General features: G+C 40.2%; 1 protein-coding gene across 1 annotated transcript in view; it reads right to left on the bottom strand.

Annotated features, from left to right (window-relative positions):
• Nucleotides 1-21,912, bottom strand: part of LOC126857565 (B-cell lymphoma/leukemia 11B) — a 127,752-nt gene extending 105,840 nt beyond the window's left edge. Inside the window, 2 exon segments of the mRNA XM_050607142.1 lie at nucleotides 21,538-21,625; nucleotides 21,817-21,912. The gene's annotated coding sequence lies outside the window, so the exon portion shown is untranslated.
• Between the last annotated feature and the right edge of the window lie 1,542 nt (nucleotides 21,913-23,454).

Below are 23,454 nucleotides of genomic sequence, written 5' to 3'. Positions count from 1 at the left end.
ATTTTTAGCAGTTACTGCTAATTTTTGCCTTGATTATTAATGAATATTAATTTAAAAAAATGTATTTTTTTGTGTCTCGATATCAATTAATCAAAAAATAATTAGCCCCAAGGTCGGGATATAAACTATCGTCGAGGACTCGCAGGAGTGGAATAAGAGAGAAATAACGGGGGTCGATCGGCACAAACGGGTGTCACAAGTTGAACCATTATCCTTTCAGATTGGTTATTTTCGGTAAATACCATTTTGAAAAGCCAATAATGCTGTTCGCCATTGTACCGATTTCTCTCTAGTGATCGTGGTTTCTCCTTCTCGCTTTCGCTCGCGAAAATTGCGAGCGTCACGTTTGTCTGCCCCTGTCCCTCTACGGGGTGTCCCGACAACACAAACCGACAAAAGTAATCCCGAAAACGGCACAGGTGATACAGCCTCCAGTGGGAAAAAAAATGGGTCCGGAACTTACTGCGGAAAACATCACGCCGAGAGGGGAAGCCCCGATTCAGGTAACGGGTTAACTCTGTCTCTGAGAAAGAGAGAGAGAGAGAGAGAGAGAAACAGAGATAAAAGTACCTGGATGTGTATACCTGCAACAGTTTATCGCTCATATCGAGAAATCTGAAGAGGAGGATACAAAGGGATCCGGTAGGAAATGCGAAGCCCAATTTTCGAATAACGGGGTTGCCGAGAACTCTAAACGCATAAAAGAGGGAAAAAGAGGGAGAAAGAGAGAGAGAGAGAGAGGAAAGGAGTAGAAAAAGGGTGATTGCTCGAGAGAATCAGTAAGTCATGATCTGCAGATACCGGTAATATTTCGCGTGAACTGCATTAAAATATTGAGAGAAATGGAACAGAAAAAGGAAACTTTATATATTCAAACAAAAATACGAACTAGAAAATGCAGAAAAATTAATGCGAAATTAATTAGATGGAAATGATGATTACATTAAATGACGTGTTATTACAAGATTTCCGAACAACAAATTTTGATCGCATATAAGTGATGCGAGATCTTTTTGAAGGGAAGGGTTTATTGGATCGCTCGTTTGAACGTTTCAACTTCGTTTATCGAGGCTTCAACGTCAAATTACAAGTCGACGCATATCGCGGAAAGTTCTATAATAACGTTGGCGTAATAAACTTGGCCGGGTATAATGATGACAGCGAGCGTGCATGAATTCGACGCATACTCTCGCGTGTACTTAGTAAATTAACATAATTTTTTATCTCGCAAAAATTATTATATATAGTGTATATATATATATATCTATAAACGAAAAAACGACTATTTTGTCTGTAAAAAAAATGATCACGCGCAACAGAAATTATGATTTTCTTATTAGAATCTAACATGCAATAAATTTCTTATTCTAACATACATTTTGAGTAGTTTTATTTTTTTTTTTTTTTGACAAGATTATTTATTTATGAAAAATTATATATTTTTGAAAAAATAATTATATGTATTTGAATCTATATACAAAATATTTTTCAATCAGGGACGTGGAACGATCGTTCAGGCAACTTATCGAAAATTCGCTACGTGAAACCGGCGCTCAAGAAATGCGAGAGATATTATGATAATCTAGCATATCATAGCTGTAAATCGTCGAGTTTCCGGCCTCGAGTTTCAAAGAAAAGAAAATATGAAAAGCTCTTCGAGGAAAGGAACGAGGAAGTAAAGAGGCGCGTAAAATCCGTGCCGACGACGCTGCTGTAAAAAGTAAGCGAGAGGAGGAAAATGAATGAAAGATAGAGAGAGAGAGAGAGAGAGAGAGAGAGAGAGAGAGAGAGAGAGAGGGAGAGAGTAACGAGATAGGTGGAAAGAAGGGGGAGGGAAAGGAGGTGCAAGCGTTGAAAGAAGGAAAAGAGGAGCCAAGGTGAACTTCCCCTCGAGGCATCGGCCTTGAACTACATTTTTAATTGCGACTTTCTCACGCACCCCCCACCTCGCCTCATCTTGGCAAGCTTCTCCGGAGATAAGAACAAAAGAGAAACAGTTTTCCGTCGACGACGCCGCCGCAGACGCCTACCATTACCTTCTCCCTTTCTCCTCCCTCAATATCCCCTTCTCCCCTCCCCCTCCCCCTCCCCCCCCGCAACCGCCTACAGAGTTTTCTCCCTGCGTTAACCACCCCGCGTACTCCCCCTCTTTCGCCAAGGTAGGGGGCCAACTCTTGCCCCCTACCTTTTCGCCGATCCCGTCCCCCGCACGTCACCTCCTTGCTCCGCCGTGGTCCGTGTCTGCACGGCCCACCCCTTTTCTCCGTGCAACAAGTAGCGCGTTCATTTAAGACGTGTCGGCGTTCTTTTGTTCGTTTTAAAAAGCCAAAGCACCACCGGCAAAGTTCCGCTTTAAGGAGGCAAGACCGTTATCCCCACCGCGAGGTAAAATCATGGGGTGGCTGGCGAGGCGTCTGTTCCGCTAGCTTCATGCCAACAGTTTATGTTCGTATCTTTTTTATCCTCGTTATCGGCTGATTAATCCTCGATCATTCTCGACGGTTAACCGCAATCATCGTCATTTATCATTCGACTCGGCTAATGCGAAAATTTACTCCACGCTTCTGCCATATTTATGTTTGTTGTTTAATTTACGAGTAAAAATATATCGTAGAAATAATTATTTAGTTATTACTTATTTCTATTAAAAATATTTTAATGAGAGAAAGAGAACTAAAAGTGGGACAGGTCGTGCTCTTTCGGAAGGGTCTTGGCATATGGCTGATACGCATCATATCCACCTAGTTAGCGTTGGCTTATGCGCCTGTATATTTGATACAGAATGCGCCATATATGATCGGAGACGCGTCGTCGTCCCAGCATCCCATTGAGATCCGTTCAATGGACCATCTCGCTTCGTTAACCAGTCTGTCGCATTTTTTATCCATCGCCTATAAAACGTTCCCGCGAAAGGTACAACCCTTTTTCTCGCAATTTGAATACATTGTACCCTCGGCCGACATACATATGTATATCCGACCGATACTCTTCCCTCCCGACCCCTCGCTACGCTAGCGTTTCTTCCTGGTTTCTCTCTGTCTCCCCTCTCCTTCTCCTTCTCTTTCCCCGCGACTCGCACACATATCGCAGTTTCTACCTGGCTAACCCTACGGGGGGTTTTGTTGTAGCTTGACCGAGTTTTTCCTTCTTTCTTCCATTCTTTTTTTCCCGTTCTACCCCTCTTCACCCCGCGCGCCGCCCCACACAATGCATCTGATTTTGATTTATATGACGCGACCGACAGCTCGAATCACCAACGAGAGAGAGAGAGAGAGAGAGAGAGAGAGAGAGAGAGAGGTTGAGGGGGAAAGGGGTATCGCGGGATGCGTGGAAATTATAAATTCATGCATCCCGTGTGTGTATAATGCATACACGCATATGGGAATCCCGAGAAACGCGCGGTTCGTCTCCGCGTTTCGGGGACCCCCTGAATCGCAATCCCGTCTCTCCCCTTTCCCCGATTTCGTCGCTTTTCTTTTTATATGTCACCCTTTTTGCTCCGGCGAATATGAAAACGATTTCGATGACGCGTGGAAACGCCCGGAGGCATTGTTCACAGAAGCATCCTCCAATGATTGAAGCTGCATAAATATTTCGACGGATGGATGAGCGGTTAGAGAAACTGCGCGCTGTGCAACTGAAACTGTTTGATAAAAAAAAAAAAAAAAGAAAGAAAGAAAAAAGAGAGAAAGAAATTTACGATAGAAGCTGATTGACATCATTTTTCCTAAAACGCGTGTTAGTTTGAAGTTCCAACGCATCTCGATCAATATTTCATATGAATTTTCCGTATATTTATTTCTTCCACTTTTATTTTCTTCTACGCACAATTTTCTATTAATAAGGTAATCGCGGCACGTTTCTTCATCTAAATTACATTGACGTGAATTGCGTCAATGACGCGCGCAATTCCTCCGTCGTATTTCATTCTCGTCCCCTCGCGTTTCCGCCGCAGATGTCACTCGAGAACCGAAGAGTACTCCCTGATCCGCGTGTTATCAGGACACGTGACACGCGGAATCGCGATTCAGATTAACCACGTACATAATTCCGCTTCGATCCGACCTAACTCCGGACTGATTTGGCATCACATAGGCATTGGGAGCATAATTCCGTCCGTATCGTCTCCTTAATGTCGTCGGTCTCCGCTCCACCTAAAGACGCGACGGCTGTGCGCCATCAATAACTGATATCCGTCTTCCGTCTTAAAGACCCCTAAGTCCCAGAACCCTCGTGACACACATAAGCATTTACATTTGCGTACACACGCGCGCATGCCATTTCTACGAGCGGACAGACGGATCAGCAACGTCGCTAATGGAAGCGGAAGGTTCTTCGATCCACCGGAATTAATAAAGGGTGTAACGGGAACGCGTCCATCTCCTTCTGTCGAAAAGAAACTGTGAAAAAGACACCGTAGAAATTCGAGACACACCCTTTCGGAGACTTTTCACGCAACCCTTTGCTTCGCAACCCTCTCGCGAAGGACGCGCGTGGAAACCGTGCGAGATCTCCTCTGGGATTCCTGTGTGTGTGTGTGTTTCTCTCTCTCTCTCTCTCTCTCTCTCTCTGTCTCGTTGATCCCAAAAATTTCATACGTGACGCTCCACCATCCGACAAACGTTCCTTGAGAATCGCTCTGTTATAAATCACGCTTCAAAGGGTTACGGAAGGATTACGAGGCATCGAAAAATATTCCCATGTAAATGAGTGACGGAAGTTGAGAAACGATTTGAATGGAACATAATTGGTTTCTTCATGATCGAAAGGCTGAGATAACAATGCTCCGAGACGTGTGAGAAGAAAATACATAATTTATATCTATTCATGGATTTGATTATACGATACAAATTGAAAACTCCGTTGACTTAAAGTAACATTGATCTTACATTTTAATTCTTACTCAAATTTATAACTTTTTATAAAGTCACATCATTCTATTGGAAAATTTTGTTTGCATTAAGTGATTATAAAATATGTTTTTAAATATAAAAATTATCTTGCGATTATTAATGATAAAAGCTAACATAATTTTAAAATTGTATAATTATCTCGAAACTACGATTTAAAATGTCATTTGTTGCGATCTTCCCATTAGACGCATTTAATTATATAATTTTATTTATGATAATTTAGCAAGCTTATCTTAAACATTCAAATTCGGAAGTTTGAGAATTATTGAGAATAAAAACAAAAGTTAACGGAGTATTCGTTGAGAGGAGGTAGAATAACGTCTCTCGTCATCTCGCGGGAGGATCCATGGCAAAGTAGTTAGGAAAATATCTTACTTAAGAGAAAGTTCGTCGACCGACAAGGGATGAGAGATGGGGGAGGGAAAGGAGAGGAGATGGTAACGCGGCGAGGATCGTTGCAAGCGACCCTGGCCCAGAAACAAAAGCGAGAAGAAGCTTGTGAATAATTCAACTACGCGGGAAATGAGGAAAGAGTTCGTCGAGAAGTTTTCGCAAAGAATTTTACGCGCGCTCTCTGATCACGTCGTGCCCTTGAAAGTCGCGAGGGAAAAGTTGCGATTAAATTCTACGTCGCTGCTTTGTTTCAGCCAATTAATTAATTCTACGAGCATCTTTCGTCGCTATTTTTTTATACAGAATGTTTTCTCTTCTTTGCGAAAAAATTTTCATCGAACACTATTTCTTTGTAATATTTTAATTTAGAGAATATCGTAGTGATCAAGCTGGAATCTATTGCAAAGAGATCGAAAGGATTACGCAAAATTCGCGCTTAAGAGAAAGTTCTCGGGGTGTCCTTCGAAAGAAAGAGGTCCAACCGAAACGGGCGAATGAAAGGGGGGACACGGGCTCTATTGGGGGAGGCAGTAGGTAAAAGAGCGTAAAACAAAGAGCCGCGGGGACAAATTACGGATTCAAACGGCCGGTCTTTGTCTCACGGTGTTTATTTCTTTGTTTTTGCGCGGGCCGCATTGTTTCGCGAGAGGTAGACGGCGCGAGAGGGTGAGCCGGCCGGGGCAGGATAAAGCCCCCGGGCACCAGACTTTGTGGGACCTCCGGCGGCTTTGTTGTATTCCTTATATACCGGCTCCACGTCACGCATATTCGCGACTTTTTCCCTCGTCCTCCGCTGACTCCTCCGTTCTTTTTGTTCGTGTATGCGAGTCGTTTGCGTGTCTCATCGAAATGACAGAAATTGCGGCCCGAATGCACCCCGCGAGATCTGTCAATAATTTCTAGTTGCCATCAATCGTTTCTCGAAAATTGTTTTATATTAGAAACCACTGCAATCGGTTGATGGTATTTAAAAATCGATGCTTGTTGATAATTAGCGACTCGCGAATTTGGAAAATATTTAGCATCTATTATCATTGTGATTTTAATCTCGAAAAAAACAAATAAAATTTTTTCCTTTCAATATTATTCTTTATAAATGCGCGCATAATTAATCGTCCATAAACTATCCTACCGTTACTTTTTATCTCATACTTTCTTTGATATGCTGGGTTCTTAACAATTAATTTAACTTAAGCTTGATACTTAACTGAACGTTAGAGGTGGATAAATTTGAAGACACAAATCGTTTTTCTTGTAACATCGTAAAATTTTATAGAATCAATGTGTCCAACTAGATTTCACGAATGAGTCTTAATACGCACATCTACACACATAAAGGCTGCAGACGGGTTTATCTTAATTCCGACGAATCGCGATCGACCAGGTCGAACGGTTATTTCAAGCCGATTAATTAACGAGATTATTTGTCAGGCCGGCGACTCGAAGAATATAAATCTTTCAGGAGTGACAGCGATAAAACGACTTTCGAGGAACGAAAACCGTGAGAAGAAGTGGGGAAAGAGAGGAAGGGAGGGCGAGTGGAGACGGAGCTTGCAATTTAAACGTGCAAACGCGCGCCTTCGCGGTAAACTGTCAACGAACGTGACGTCGTTCAAAGATTCACGAGGCTCGCTCTCTGGCAGTCTCGGTACTATGCTTTTCTCGTGCTGGTTATCACTAAAACGAACGATAACGAATAACTCAATATAAAAACCAGGCGTAAAATTCTATCAACGGCGAAAGAGTCGCTGCCGAAAAATCATTTAGAAACGGAGACTAGAGGACGAAGATCTTACGACGCGAAAAGATAAGAATATCAATCTGGATCGAACCTATCGCAGCTCTAAATTAATTACCGCGCGACATAAATTCGATGCAAATCGGGAAAGATTAATTTTCGAGGCAAAATATGAGAAATGGGGCAACTGAAATTATTTGAAATTAAATCGAATGACACTATAATTTTTTAATAGTAACAATCATAATTATTTAAACGTGAGCGCATATTAAATTGAGAGTTCTATTTAATTCTATCAATACGTACTTTTTTTATATAACAATTTATATTTTAAAATTAATTTCTTATGGAACTTTTGGCCACATTTTAGAATTTTTGCATCAAATAACACTCTTTGTTTTTAATTTATTTTTGCCCAAGTTTTTGCGAAAAATACCAAAGTTATTGTTAATAATAAAATTGTTCAATATTTTTGTTGTAATTCTGCAATGCAACGTTAATGTGACAATAGCGATGCATTTTTTTTAAAGGATACTTTAAGTATTTATAGTTGCCAGAAATTATGTGCGTGCACAAATACTTTTAATTGGACTGGATTTGTAAATTGCATTATCTCTTGTCGATTTATATCAAGTTTCCGAGCTTCAAATTATCGTTTCATATAATTTAATTCCCAAAGGATTTTAATTAATAAAGCAAGTAGGATAATAATAACGTAAATGGTGGAAACATGTAATGATTATCGGACGACCGATTCGAAATAATTGTATTTTTAAATGCAATTGAATACCAAAATATTTGCGTTAATAATTTAGAACAGATTCTCCGGATCTCAACAAACGAAGAAATTGGCCTGTTCTGCTTTATCTCGCTATTAGTTTTCGATGACAATCCGTAGACTCCGCTGAAAAAAATGGCTGCGAGCCCAATATGATTCAATACGGATATAAGAGTATAAATCAAATATATATAAAAGTAAAAAATAGTTTGTATATAAACATTTCTATTCTGTATTTTAAAATCTATTCTTTATTTTAAAACTAGTTTGCTCATCTCTATCTATATTTAATTGACATTGGAAAATCAGTACAGAAAATGAGTCAACTATGATGACATTTTTACAAAAGACATTTCAGGCGAGAAGGAAAATCATAATTCATTTTTATGTCGCGAACACAAGAACAAGGAAAAAAAAAACTGATGGCACAAACGGAATAACGTTACACCGCTGGTCAGACTCGACCTTTTTCGGAAAGTTGATGACGAGAACGAAGAAGCAGGACTCGGCGAGAACTGGGGGTGAGAGAAGTGAACCGCGAGGGGGAAGGGGGACAAACGGAACGGTGATAGAGTACGGAGGGGTGTGACGGTCGGCGAGGACCACGAGATCAATATGTATGTTGGGGGATGTGGACCACGTGGGTCGGGGGTGGCCAGCAACCCCCGGCAGCTGATTGGCCAACGGCCACCCTAACGCCACGCCCACTCCCACACACGCTGTCTTAAACCCCCCTCGTGCTACACAGCCACCCTGTACATCCACCGAAGCATCACCGCAGCCGGTGGTGAGGCCGGGGTTGAGCAAGACGAGTGGCAGGCAGGAGGTGGGGTGTCGCGGGGGTGTGTGGTAGCGCAACGTCGGGCCAAAGAGACTCTACCTACTATCCCCTAACACTGTTACCAAATTCGGTGGAATCGTCGAGAATTGAAAACCGCCTTAGCCACGGTCTCGCCAAGTTTCGCCGGTGTATATATTATGAAACTATACCCCGCGTCTCGCTCTTTCTCTCGCGCGTGCCGTTCCCTATAATCCGATTAAATACGGTACGGAGCCCGCGAAGGAAATTGCCGGAGCTCGGCGCGGACGTCCCGGAAAGGCCCCATACTGGGTTTACCGGACGGCACACACGTCCCGAGCGTAATCGTCCAGAAACGATGTCGACGAAGCCGCGCCAAAGATTTACGGCGCGCGTTCTCTTCCTCCCAACTGACGTAGTTCCGTCAATAAAGCAACTATAATAGGGGAGCCTTTCTCGCAAATCTGTGATATATTGACCTTTAATCTTACTCGCGAGAAATTCCGCGAAATACGATGCGCACTCAAACATTCTCTCTTTCTCTTAGTTAGGCATTAATTACATATGGAAGATCCGCTATTATCGATTTAATCAGCTGATCGTGATAATTTTGATGTCTTTAAAATCTTACGTATTTCTAATTTTTTCCACTCTCAATAAAGACAAGCAAATTGTCAAAGAGACTGATAGAAAGTAAATTGACGTAGATTTTATTTAATTTCAAAATTTATGTCATCTATAAATTTAACCATTTTTTAAATTTAATCATTAAAATTCAACATATTTTATCGTGATTAACAGCTCTTTTAGTGTACAAATTATGAAGTTGTCTAAATTATATTTTCAAATAGATCAAAAACTTTCCAGAACTTGAAATTTGTTGAACATTATAATAATGGGGATTATACACAGAATCACAGATGTCACATTATCATAATAAACGTAGCGCGTTTCGCGGAAACTCGTGAAAATAAGATTAAATAGCGAAGTATCCGGTTTAATCGACTAGACAGTTGCGAGTGAGAAATTAATCAGCGGTATTTTCATTCGTCGCCGATATTGTCGGCACTGCAACTGCAATTGCCAACTTGTTATTGGAAAGTTAGAGAGAGAGAGAGAGACAGAGAGAGATTGCGATGCAATGGATTTAATTAGCCATATAGATCCAAGCGCGGATGTGGGGCGATGAAGACGAGTAACGACGTTATCCGACCCTCGTGACGATCGTTCGATAAACGAGAGCATCACCTCGCTCTAATCTTCATTTGCCCGCCGTCTATGCCTACTGGGGCGAAAGGAAGAAACCGGAAATTGCACGCTGGATAGGCAAAGCGAAAACAAAGCGGTCGTTTGCCGCCGCTTGATAATGCGTCGACATACGACGAGAGCGTATAAAGCCGCGCTCGGCGTAAAACGAAATCCGATTACGCACAAGAATTCGTTTTCGAAAAATAGTGTCGTGTCTTCACATTCGTCACAGATTGAATCGATCGAAAGAAGGGAAAAAATAAATTTTACACGTACGTGTATACATAATTATTATTACTTTTAAATTTCAATTTTAATTTAAAATTTATTATATTTATTATATTTACATTTATTATTAAATTTGAAATTCAAATTTAAAGAGGTAATAATAATTATGTATAAATATGTATAAAATTTATAAAAATATTAAATTTGATCGCATGTTTACAAAAAAAAAAAAATTATGTAAAGAAGTCAAATTTCCCAGCGTTCATCTATTATTTTACATCCCAACGAAATGATTATAAAGCGACGTTCACGTAAATCTAAGCGAAACGATTTATGCTTCACCTGCTTAAGATCCAACGTCGTCAATGCCTCTCCATTTCGATGGTATTCGAAATCTAATTGCATCGGGTGCATTCCATATTTAAGCAGCAAATCAAAGAATACGGATCGTCAGTGGAGTTTAATGCAGGTATCGCACGTGCTACGCCCCGCATTCCCTATTATGAATGCAATATCGCCGTCGACATCGCGTCTTCTCCTCAATGCATTCTTCGCTAAACGACAATTAGCTCGCGTATGTCTCCCGTAGGATTAACCGGGAACATAATACGAAACTGCGCATGCGATATTCGTATAGAACCGGCTAATATCGTGCATTCGTTCCTAAGAACAATCGTCGCAATTGATGGTCGTTCGATAAGTTCACTAATTAGTCGATGAGATGCCATTTAAACGTGATTACTTATGGTTTCCCGTGCAAAATATATGCATTCGAATGCGCCGAATAATTTTTTTTTTTGACGTAAAGATCTTCAAATAAGAAATCTTATTTTTTATTATACATTTGTATAGTTATTTTGAAAACGTCTCAACATCGGCTACAAAAATATGCAATAAAAAGAAAGATCACTTTTATGATATGATCTTCAGAATAAATCAAAATCAAAAATCCATATAATTTTCAAAATATCCAAGTATTATTTTCTTCTTAGCCTATATATGTATACATATATAGTAATCGCGTGCGATAAGATTTTGCGACTTTCGTAACAAGTGCATAGTAAATCACGGTTTACCTCCTTCGGCGGGCACACGGTGTAATTCGAATTTCCGCCGCGGGCAAGGCGGGCTTAAGACAAACGAAACGGGGCCGCCGTCTTATCAAAGCGGAAAGCGGCTGGCTGATACTGACGAGGCAATTTGTGCGCGTAGCGCAGCGGCTCGTGCAAACATATATGCCCGCGCGATGGTGCACAGCCATCTGCGTGCACGCTCCCAGGATTCGTTAGGGAGTAGATGGAAACAGACCCCCATAGGTACACTTCGGCTTAAGCTGCATAATGGAAAACGACTCCCGTAAGTCTTAAGGATTTGCGCACGAATGACGCAGAAACGCGACATAGGACGACGACAGCCGGAATTAATTGTTATATGTAAGGTCTCGTGTGCATGTTATTGTGCGAATAAAAATTAATGCAAATTTTATATAAACTAATTTTTTCCATAATTATTTTACTACGACATTTATTAATATTTTTATTAATAAATTTGTAGGAGAAATTTACTATTAATATTAACATTTTTCAAAAATTTGTATTTTAATTATCCTTTGCACATATATGAAAAATTCATTATACGTTTTGTAACCCTGATAATAGAACAGTTATAATATAGAAATATATGGAAATTACTCTATAGTTCTCTTATTTACCTCGTTTTAACATCTAAAATAAAAACGATCCGTCTACAACAACACTAAGGATTTCTGTGGAGACTGATAGTATGAAACTTTATGATAATGTAGTTTTCCTCTGCGAAGAGGGAATTTAAGGAGCAAAGAATAGCTGGTAGGTTAAGCAGGGTTGCAAAAGTTCAGATACTACTAGCCTACTTGCATCTAACGAAACGGTAGAAAAAGCTGGCTCAATTTTTTGTAATCATTTATACAAATAAGTCTGTCGTTCATAATTAAAATAATAGCAATCAAAAGATATGACGATAGTGATAAAATCTATATCAGTACAAATAAACAGACTCATATTAAAAATTATTGAAAAAATTAATTAAAATATTTTTTAAGTAATAAAAAATATTTTAATTTATTTATAAAATTTAATTATAAAAATTATATTTAAATGATTGTGTATAATTTGTTATATATGTGTGCTTTATTATTTATAAAGGAATTATATATTTATAAAGTTATACAAAAATAGACTGATAGTTTATTAATCAGAAATTTATAAATTAATTAAAATATTTTTTATTACTTAAAAATATTTTAATTAATTTATAAATTTTGATTAATAAACTATCAGTCTATTTTTATAACTTTATAAATATATAATTCCTTTATAAATAATAAAGCACACATATATAACAAATTATACACGATCATTTAAATATAATTTTATAATTAATATATATATATATATATATATATATATGTATATTTCTTACATGACATGTAAAATTCAATGCTAAATCAATACACAAATTCTCGCAAATACGGAGCGCGCTGCAATTAAATCGTCATCGGCGGCGGGATTCCCCGTTTCACCGAAGGCGAAGAAAGCGCGAAAGAAAAAAGAGAAAAATGTATGCAAAGCAGGGTGTTACGTAGTCTCAGTTTGCGACGCTTAACTGCGCCGAACTCTCTCTCTTTCTTTCTCTCTTTCTATGGCACGATGCCGTGGGATAACGAACTACTATTACTACTATACTACTACTAGTAATGCTACTACTACACTTCTGCCATTCCCCCGTATGCTCACGCGCGCGCGTCACGACGCTTTCATTCATAATTAGAGAAAAAACAGAAGAGTAGCGCGAGAGAAAGAGAGAGAGAGAGAGAGAGAGAGAGAGAGAGAGCTATCTTTCGAAAGGAAGCGAGGAAAGAAGAGGGAACGAAATGTACGTGAGCGAGCGAGATGAGAAGAGCGAGAGAAACACGGTACGTTCTCCCGCGTAGTGGAAAGAAAGAGTCAATGAAGAAAGTGGCGTAGTAGGGCGGAGGTTGAGGGGGTGGAGCGGGTGGCGGTTGCTCAATGAATAAGGAAGTAAGAGCGCGAGGATGTCTACGGATAAGGACAGCGGAACCAAACCAGTAGTTGGAGTGAGGCAGACGAGGCAGGGGGTGGGCCGAGACGCGGCGAATCTTAAAGACTTTCGCCGTTCTGTTAATTTTCTTCTCAAAGTGGGTTAAATTATTTTACGACTTCCATCGCCAGTTTCTCGCCACAGGCGGCTTGTTCTCTCTCTCTCTCCCTCCCTCTTTCTCTCATTCTTTCGTCGGTGCAACGCGTGGCAGCGTCACGTGCATTTAGCGAGGCTTATTTTCTCATCGAAACCATTACGAGAGAGTTTTCCCTTATCGTGGATTCGTGTTCACGCTTTCTTTCATCGTTTTCCGCGTCCTCGGAATGCGTGCAAATTCCGCAACGCGCGATGACTTTTCCATTCGATTTGCATCTATTGCTAATTTTGATAATATTTTATCTTAAAATTGAAATATAATCCTGGATTAATAAGTAGATAATAGTTATTTTTTTAAACAATTTTTCTTGATAATATTATTAAGTAGAGATTTATAATAATTTTATTAATATTATCTTATAGTATGAAATTATTTCTATGTGCTGCTGTGTATTTATATTAAATTTTATCTAATAAAATATTTAATTTTTAATGACATTTTTTACAAGTAATTTGTTTTATGTGTAATTTATATAACATTGCATCGCAAAGAGATGCATCATTAAGTAAACTCTCCTTAACGCAAAATGATTAAAAAATAAATTCCCCAATCGATTAACCGAGATTTTAAACGGGAATCTTTAAGCACACGACTTTAAACTCTAAACGCTTAACGAGCAAAATTAGGTGACGAGAGTTGATCGTGATGCTTTAGAGATTTTCTCGGGAAAGTGCACGCCACTTCCGCTCACACTTCCGTTTTAAATAAATTTACTGCCGTAGTCAGCCTGATATTTCCGACGAGAGGAAACTTAACCGCCGCTGAGAACTTTATAAAGTTTCTCCATTTACTCGCGGAAAAAGGAACAAAGTGATGCTGGCAAACAGAATCATGCCTCAAAACTCAGTCTTCGACCTTCGACACCTTTTCCGTGCTTAAGCGACGCGATCATTTTTCGCCTGTATCCTGGACGCCTAAATACACGAGTAAAATTATTATCAGATACAAAAATTTTTTATTTATCCGATATCTTCGTCGATTGCATGCATAATTACTTTATCGTCACCCAATGGTGACACGCGTCATAAATTAATCATATATAATATTTGAAAGAGGGGATATGTACATAGTAATTCTTTCAAACCTTCAGACTCTAACTGTCTGACCATAATTTACCTTATCTACTTGCATACTATTCATTATAGTTATTTGTACTGCTTTCTATTTATTTTTATGTACTTATATGAATATTTCACATTAAAGTATCATTTTATCTAAATGGTCATAATCAATTATAAAAATGCAATTTTTTCCAAATTATACCAGATTATAACTTGTCTGACCATAGTCTACTTTATCTACTGTACTGTGTTTATCTTGTTTACCATTCGTCACTTTTTATTTTAACATTTTTTCAATGATGTAATCATGAACCCATGACGTGATGTGAGCTCGAGAAGGTCATAAACGACCATCGAAAGAGCGTGTTTCTCCCCTGAAGGTGATCGCGGGGGGTAGGAGCGAATCAACGTGGACAGTGGCGAGAGGAAATAAACGCGCGCGCGCACCTATATACACTCGCACGAATTCACGCATACGTACGGAGGGGGGGATTGGCCGAAACCCCGCGCCGGCCAATGGCGTTTCACCCCCGTGCCGAGGGTGGGTCGCCATAGCAACCCCTCGCCATGCCACATATACGCGCGCGTAGAGTCACATACACATGTATACGTGCACCACTAGCGTTGGGCGCTTTCGAGCGCAAGCCGAGGAGGCCAAGGGAAGTGGAGAGGACAGGGAGAAGGAACAGAGTACTATAGGGGAGGATGGGGGGATGGCTACGGGAGGACGAGGAGGGAGGGGAATACCTCTTCCACCCTTGGACAAGCCCAATCGATCGAGGTGTGCTTCGACCGGACGAAACTCACCCTCTATCGGCCCGTTTCTCCCCCTCCCTCCCCCCGTTCCATCGTTGCCATCTACCCGACTCTTCTACCTACTCCCTTTCCCCTCAGCCACCCACTAAAGCGGCGGTCCCTGTTATTTGAATGAGGGGCTGCCGACGGTGGTTGGGGGATGAATGTGACAGAGTGCCACCCCCGAGGGCCTCTCCTGCCGCCCGTGGAAAGTGCGGCGAGCGAGTCCCATCGCCCCCTCCCCCGCTCCTCTTCTCCTACTCGTATCTCCTGTCAGTCTTGTTCTCTCGTGTTTTCTCTCTCTTTCTCTTTCTCTTCCTCTCTATTCCTCTTCATTCGCCCTTTTATTCCCTCCTACGACTTTCCACCTCTCTCGTCTCCCCACATCTGACGCTGCCATCTCCCGTACCATCGAGCGTACGATGGTTCGCGCGGGATGGTGGTTGCGGGGAGCCCGGCGGAGGTGGCGTGGACAGAAATCAATATAAGACGGGCCTCCACGTACTCCATCCCTCTCATGTAGCCCTCGCTCTCGCACTCTCTGCCCTTTCTCGCCCTCTCTCATCTTCTCTCGTTCTAACCCCCTCTCCTCTTTTCACCCTCTCTTACCTCTTCAACCCCAACATTCCTCATCCTCTCTACCGCACCGTGTTCCCTCGAGGGTGGACTAGCGCGCATACATATACACATACACACATACACATATAAACATATACACTTACACAAACATACGACTGTACGTGTACAGCAAGCACCAGCGCGCCAGCAAACCAAGCATTTCTGTACAGGGTGTGTTTCGCTATGCAACGGGTGACTCGTGAGTGCTGATAAGAAGAATATCAGAATGAAATAAACTCATTTTTTTTTGTAGTGAACGCACGAGAGCATTTAATACCTTTAGTTGAAAATATATGAAACTAGTAAAATTAGTGATTATAGTATAGGTTTAATTCAATTTTACATGTGATTTTTTATGAAGCATATATGTATATATATATATAAGAATTTAACAATTCTTTTAGAATTTCTTGGATATATAAATACAAAATATTTTACGTAACATTTAAAATACTTTACATAATATTTATACCTACTTCTATATATGTATATACGACAAAATGCAGCTTGGTACAACTTTCACCTTTAACTTGCGCGGAAAATAACATGAGTAGTTTGAGTGGAGGCAAATCATACATAAATTTAAAGTTTGCATCTTGAGGAAGAGAACCAAATAAGGAAGCCAACTTACACAAGATCGCATTACAAGATCAGCATTATATTATATTCGGATTAGAAACCCAACGTGTTAATTTTCTCATTGCACCGTTTAATGAAAATTTTATGAAACATTATCCATTCGTATATTAAATCGATCTCGATCCGATTGAAACGCTCATTAATCCCGCTTAAATCGCGCCGCGTGCATCAATCCCGAAGGTTTCGCAGATATTTAGTCTCATTCAGGTGTGCGCTCACCTGTCGATCAAATTTTTAATATACCTATATATCTCTCTACAATTAATTGCTAAAATTATTAATGTTTGAAAATTAGATAAAAATCAATATATCTTAAAATCGAGGTAAATCGACAGTACTGCTTGTTCTCAGGCGCAGTAATTATAAAAGCCGATAAAAGAATCGTGTCTCGAAACCGTATCTCGAATCGTACAAATTTCCCAAAGAACCTGTGCGCGGACGACACTTTGCGGACACCCGTTTCGTCGCGGTATATAGGATCGATAGAAGGACAGCAAACGTGTGGGGAGAGTGGAGTTCGTATCCTGCGGATAAGGGAACGGCATCCATAAATTACGACGCAACTCTGCAGGGTAAAAGTCCTGTACGAGAGACCTTCTATATACGGCTGAGGTCCCTTCCGCTCTCTTCCTCCTCCTCCTCCCCCATTCTATCCCCCTCCCCCATTTCTCCGTTCTCGCTCTTATTTCTACCCTAGGTATCCGACACTCAACTCACGGTCGTCCTTCGTCGATGACCCTCCTCCCCTCAGGAAGGGCTAAGGGTAGGCGTGCTACGGAACTATAAATTTTATCGTTAAGTTGTTTAGACCCCACGGTCCGCAAACTGCTCGAGCCGTTTTCCGTAATCCCCCTCTTGCCTCCTCCGTTCCTTCGTCTTCAACCTTTCTCGCGACCGGGGTTGATTTCGAAGACTCACTTTCTACCAATTTCTTCATTCCCAACCTCCCAATCTCGGGGGCACCGATACTTTATCCATGTGTAGGTGCGATTGAAACGACAGTGGAATCGTATCTTTCCTAGAAGCGCCATTCTATCGGCAGAAAGCTTCTCGACGGTCGCGATGATCGAATTCCTTTGCTCGCAAAGTCGAGTCCCTTCGAAAGGAACCACCACTTTGTAAAAAAAGAACGGGAGCTACACGATCAGGCTCGATACAAATTCTCAATGTTACAGCAAAGTACTGACGAAGCAAAGTGTATTTTATGCCTGATAATGTTGCCTGATAATATATAGAATTATTTTTTACAAGATTTAACAGCCCATTTTTATCAGAAATAAAATCAATTCTGCATTTTCTGATATTTTACCAGACGTTTATTCAATGACAAGATATTGTATTTAATTTTGTATAAATATTTTAAATTCAAAAATTATTTTATTTATTTTAAGATCACTCATATTTATATTCTTAAATGTGCGTCGAATTTATTAGACACTATTATAATAGATCTACATGTTAATGTGCGTGTAATTTTTGGTTATTTTTATAGTCGAGCCAAAAATCTTCGAATCTGAGATTCAGACTTCGCGATATTTTTGTACAAACTTGTTTAACTATTTCACACTCTCAAGCAATGCCGGATTGTATAAAAATCGCGTGCTATCGTCGCTTCTTAGATAATAAATAAGTAGAAGTTTTCTCTCGAAGAAACGCATCGTAAAAAGCACGAGATCCCCGGTTGAGTGGAAATATTCCACATGCCACGCGGGGACAGAAAGAAACAAAGAAGCCCGTGCCGTCGTCGTCGCGGGGTTATCACGTAGACGTATAAGGGGACGAGAGCGGACATGGGGGTTGACGATGGTTGGATGCCGGGGAGGTAAAGAGGGTGAGTTCGATTCCTCGAAAACTGTACGTTTTTCTCGCCGATAGAATGGCCGGGACGTCACCTGAATACATTATGTGTTTTCCACCCCTGGGGCTAGGATATTGAAATTTTTAATATCGAGGGCTCTGGCGACCGTGGAGAGGAGGGGGAAGGAGGATGACGAGGAGAGTGAGGGGGCGGATAGATGGAACCGAACGTCTATGGCTTCGCGAGGCATCCCTCGTATAACCATCCCTCCCATGGCGATCCCTTATTTTGCTATCGATATAGCTGGCTACCGATATCTTTTTATATGCGAGCACAAATGCGTATGTATGTGTGTGTGTGTGTGTATGTTTACTTGAGTGTCTGAGTATGTCATTGTTTACATGTTTTATTGTGTCATCGTCGGTTATCTGATGAGAGATACTGCGAATGCAAAAACGATGAAATATTATTATAACAAAACTATCCTGGAACTTAATCCAGAATTGTAAATTAGAATAAAATAGCACGTAAAAAAAATTTAGAAAAATTTTTATACATTCTTCATTTTTGAGATAAGAATTACAAATAAATTTAAAAATTGCAAATTAAAAAGAATTTTTAAAATCACCATAAATAATTTGGGTAAAAAAATTGAAGATATACTGTTTTGCTTCGAAAGATAATAAAATTCTTGATTTTTGAAACAATAAAATAAATTATAAGCACGAATAAAATGCATTAACTCAAAAAAGCAAAGATAAACAGTCGATCTCGTCGTCTCTAAGTTAGAAAAAAAAAAGGCGATCTTTTGGCCGACCGCGACCAATAGTTCCCCCACGTGCCGTTTTGAAAAGAATCGAGTTTTGCCAAAAAGGGCGCAGGTGCCCGTCCGTCCACGTACTCGACGCCGCTATCTGATCCCAACAAAATCGTTAAAAACGTTAGTACGTGCCATAGACGGTAGCATCCGTACTGTCCTCCTGGATTGTCCTGGCCGTATACCTGGACGTTCTACGCCCGGTGGTGGACTATCCGATAATTTGGCCCTCTCTATGACCGGGCCCAGCCAAGCCGGGCCGGGCGCGTGCTAACAACCCTTTCCGCGCGAAATTCGGGGCGCGACCGGGATGCGACCCGGCATCGGGTCGTCCCTTGACCCTGGGCGTGCGGAGCCCAGCCTCGGGCCCCTTCGGTGGTCAAAACAGGCGGAAACATGGCCTGACCCTCATACATCATGAGTCGCCAGCGCGAATTTTATTTCCGCGCCGGACACGTTGACCAATTAAAAGGAAATTCGTTCCCTCGAAAATCATCGCGTTTATTCTTTGATTTACCGCTCCATATTTTACATAATCTAAAAGTTACATAAATTCTTTCTATTTACACATCGTAATTGTATCGTACGATATAAAACATTGCAGCAACATTGCAGGGTTCTATTTATATTCTTTTCTATTTATATTTATATTTGTTTCTATTTATTTTATTTATATTTTTCTATTTATATTTCTAAATTCTAATTATATTTTTATTTATATTTTTTTCAATCTAACATGAAATACCTTTGCAAATATAATGTTATTTTTATACAAAACATGGAGCTTATCGTAAGTTGTCGTATCATGAATATCAGATCTCTTTTAAACTTACGCGAAAGCGTATTAAGTTTTCGTAACCGCTACGCCGGAAGATGTAAACATAGGCAGGAATATAACATCATGATTATAGATAGAAACGATAGAATTAATGCGATAAATTAAGCGGATATTTGGAATCGCGTGTGTTTTATCTATGTATGTGATTTCTTTCGAAATTCTCAAATTCCTAAATCTCCTAAAGAAAAAAAGATCTCACTCTCCCATGAATTTTTATATCGTGATTTGTAAAACGCTGGAAAGCAAACGATCGAGTATAAAATCGCGCGAGCTGCTTGTGTCCCCGCGCGGCGAATCATCTACACGGTGGCGGATGATTTTATTCAACGCCCGATGTGCCCCCGATCGGCGACGACGGGGTACGACGACGACGACGACGACGACGACGTTGCCCGGGTTGTGGCGTTCGTGCTCTCGTTACAGCGCCTCCACTCTGCAAGATTCAATATTCTAACCAAAATCCCCGGGGCAACGCGAGGGGGGAGGGGATAAGGGCGGTCTCCGCTCCGTGGAACGTTGCGAGGGGGGTGGCGGTGGTGGTTCGCAGGGATGTACCGGGCAAAACTTTCCAGGCGTGCAGCCACGGGAACTCTCGCTCGACGTGCAGCCACGAAGAAGACGGGAGAACGGGATGCGCATCCGGGGACTAAAGTTTCCCGGGCGACGTCGCCCCGATGTCACCCCCCGTCTTCGTTGACGGCAAACTCGCGCGGTCCACACACGAGAGCTCCGAGAGTTGGGGGGAGGAAAATGGGGATGAGAGACGAGGGGGAGGACGGCAGGTGAGGAAGCGAGGGGGAAGCTTCACGAGCGAGTTACTTGACGGACTCGACGTCGCTCCGCGTCGTACATCTACCGCCAAGAATCCGGACCGAGAGCGAAGGAAGAGAAACTTTTCTCCCCTTCCTCTAACTGCTCCCTCCCCCCAATGAAGAATTCGGAACGACGGGCACGACGATCGGACGTTACGAGTCGCGGGCATTTACTAAACACGACGGCTGCTCCTCGATCGAAAAATAGCCATTCTTGATTTTAGTTCTGATGAATGTGAAAATAATTATTACATATTAACAATTCATGATGTAATATTAATTTTATAGATTTCTGAAAATTTCCGTCAATAGATATCTTATTAATCAAATTATATTTTGTTTCTGTTACGAAACTAAGAAAATTGGTAATTATTTCAATGTAAAGTTCTATTGTGTATATATTTCAATGTTTTAATCAGAATTTAACGCTTGAAGGGTTTAAAAAAAAAATTGAAATTATTGTCCTCTAGATCCTATAAGGCTTAATCAATGTTCCTGCATTTAATTTTATTTAGTACGTTGCCTTTGACGTGTGCTACAAAATTTGCGGATCTGTATATTAGTCTTGCAGAATCCTCACTACAAAATACGTCCGCGCAAAGTGCAAAATCTCGTTTAATACCTACCAATGGAGCTTGCGCGTTAAATTAGCTGAGCTCGTACGATGAGCATACAAATACACTCGTATTCGTCGTATTCGACGATTTCTCAAACGTGCACGCGATATTTTCGCGCGTTGCGAAAAACTCGAAAGCAAAGTGCGATGAAAGTTTTCTCCCTTCTCTACCGAATTTCTTTTTACATACCTCTCTTACGGTGTATGCGTGTTTACACATATCGATACTTTTCCAATTCGTTTCCATCACGCAACCATCGAAGTCATTGGCTCTATCACTGAAAATAAGAATGCCACTTTAAATATGATTTTAAATATAATACATATAATATATAATATAGGATACTTTAAAAAGGTAGGACCAAAAATTAAGGAGATATTATCTAAAGAGAAAATGTTATATGAACATGGGTGTGGAAACATTTTTTTCAAGAGTTATGTTGAAAATATTACTGACTGTATTACTTACACAAGAAACAATTAAACATTGTGGACAGCAATCGTTTAATCAGTAGTTTTACATTTGTACAATTACACTAAACCTTGTTTCACGCACGACCTACAGAATTGAACTGAAATGTAATCACAATGTTCTGCCGGTTTTAAGGAATGCGCATGTTATGTTATTCAGTCACTGTTATTGTCCAAGGGTAAGCAAGTCACGTGTATATAAACAAGTAACATATACGCGACATTAAATACGTAACATATACATAACATTAAAGATTAATATTTTTCTGATTTCTGCATGGCATAAAGTTACTATCTTATTTATACATAGCATACTCTAATTCCTCTAAAAAAAACGTTTTCGCACCCATGTTTATATAACATTTTTCCATTCTTTACGTGTGAGGAATATCTCCCTAAATTTTGGCCGTACCTATTTAGAAATCCTGTATATATTTCAATTATCATTTCTGTGCACTTTAGAAATCCGTATATTGTCAGATATGAATGCGGATAATATCTTTTATAATCACCAATTCTTCGACTATCAATTTTTATTATTATTAATATCCCAACATATTTCAGTTAAAATAAAAAAAAAATAGTCTTTTATAATTTTATGATTCTTTTCAAACTATCAATATTTACTATCCGAATATAATCGTCATTTTTTAAAATTATTTTCTCGACAAATTTATTATTTTTTTTCTATGGTGATATGACAGAAAAGTAAAAGTAAAGACGATACGATGTTTTATATTTTATTTTTTCTTTATTAACTATTACTTTATCGTATCAACGTAATAATCTTTTCACTCCGAACATCTTCGACGGTTATTTCGACCAATTTGCCTCCAGAATTCGGAGACCCAAACACGTCGATCGTATCGACATAAACAACGAGAACGGAATGTTTTTGTACAGGAGTGGTGGTACACTTTACCACCGACTGTACGCCTTAGAAGAACGAGTAGAGCCTTCTCTTCATATAGAGGGTAAGGCCCGAGGCTATGGCTTCCTATCTTACTCCGTTCCCGTCCTCTCTCTTTCAGCCCGTTTCGCCCTCCGGCGACCACCTCCTCCCCCTTCCATCCGCTTGCGCGTGCACGTTACGAGATATGGATAACAAAATGCACCGGTGATGGTGTACGCTCGTCCGTTACGGAGCGCCGTAAACTTTTGATGTGACTCGACGACGGAGATCTCCCACGTGACCTCGTTTCTTTAACGCTCCTCTGATGGGGCTCTTTGAACATCCTGCAGAAGGTATGGCGACAAGATATCGATGGGAGATATCAAAATTCAAGCGCATTCTTTCGTAAAGTCATAATCGTTTCAGATACAATGTCGAATCGATATATCGAAATTAATAATAATTTCTCTATTGTTTATTTGTGATGTCTGCGACACAAAAATCTTAATGGGAAAAATTAAAAAATTAAATAAACTCTTGGCAATTTTTTAAAATAAAATGCAGTTTTCGAGATATTAAAAAAAAAACTATTTTTTTTTTTCGAGAAATGTCACGTGTGACGCTAAATTATTTCAGAAAGCAAGTCTCTCGTTTTGAATAAAAGTTTAAAATATGTGAAACATTAAATATAAATCAATTGTAGACTACCTCTTACATAAGATCGGTATTGGCGGCAACAGAACG

This window comes from Cataglyphis hispanica, chromosome 22 (assembly GCF_021464435.1).
Source record: "Cataglyphis hispanica isolate Lineage 1 chromosome 22, ULB_Chis1_1.0, whole genome shotgun sequence".
NCBI lineage: Eukaryota > Metazoa > Arthropoda > Insecta > Hymenoptera > Formicidae > Cataglyphis > Cataglyphis hispanica.
Note: the sequence above shows the minus strand (reverse complement) of the source record. Positions and strands in the feature narration are given on the sequence as shown.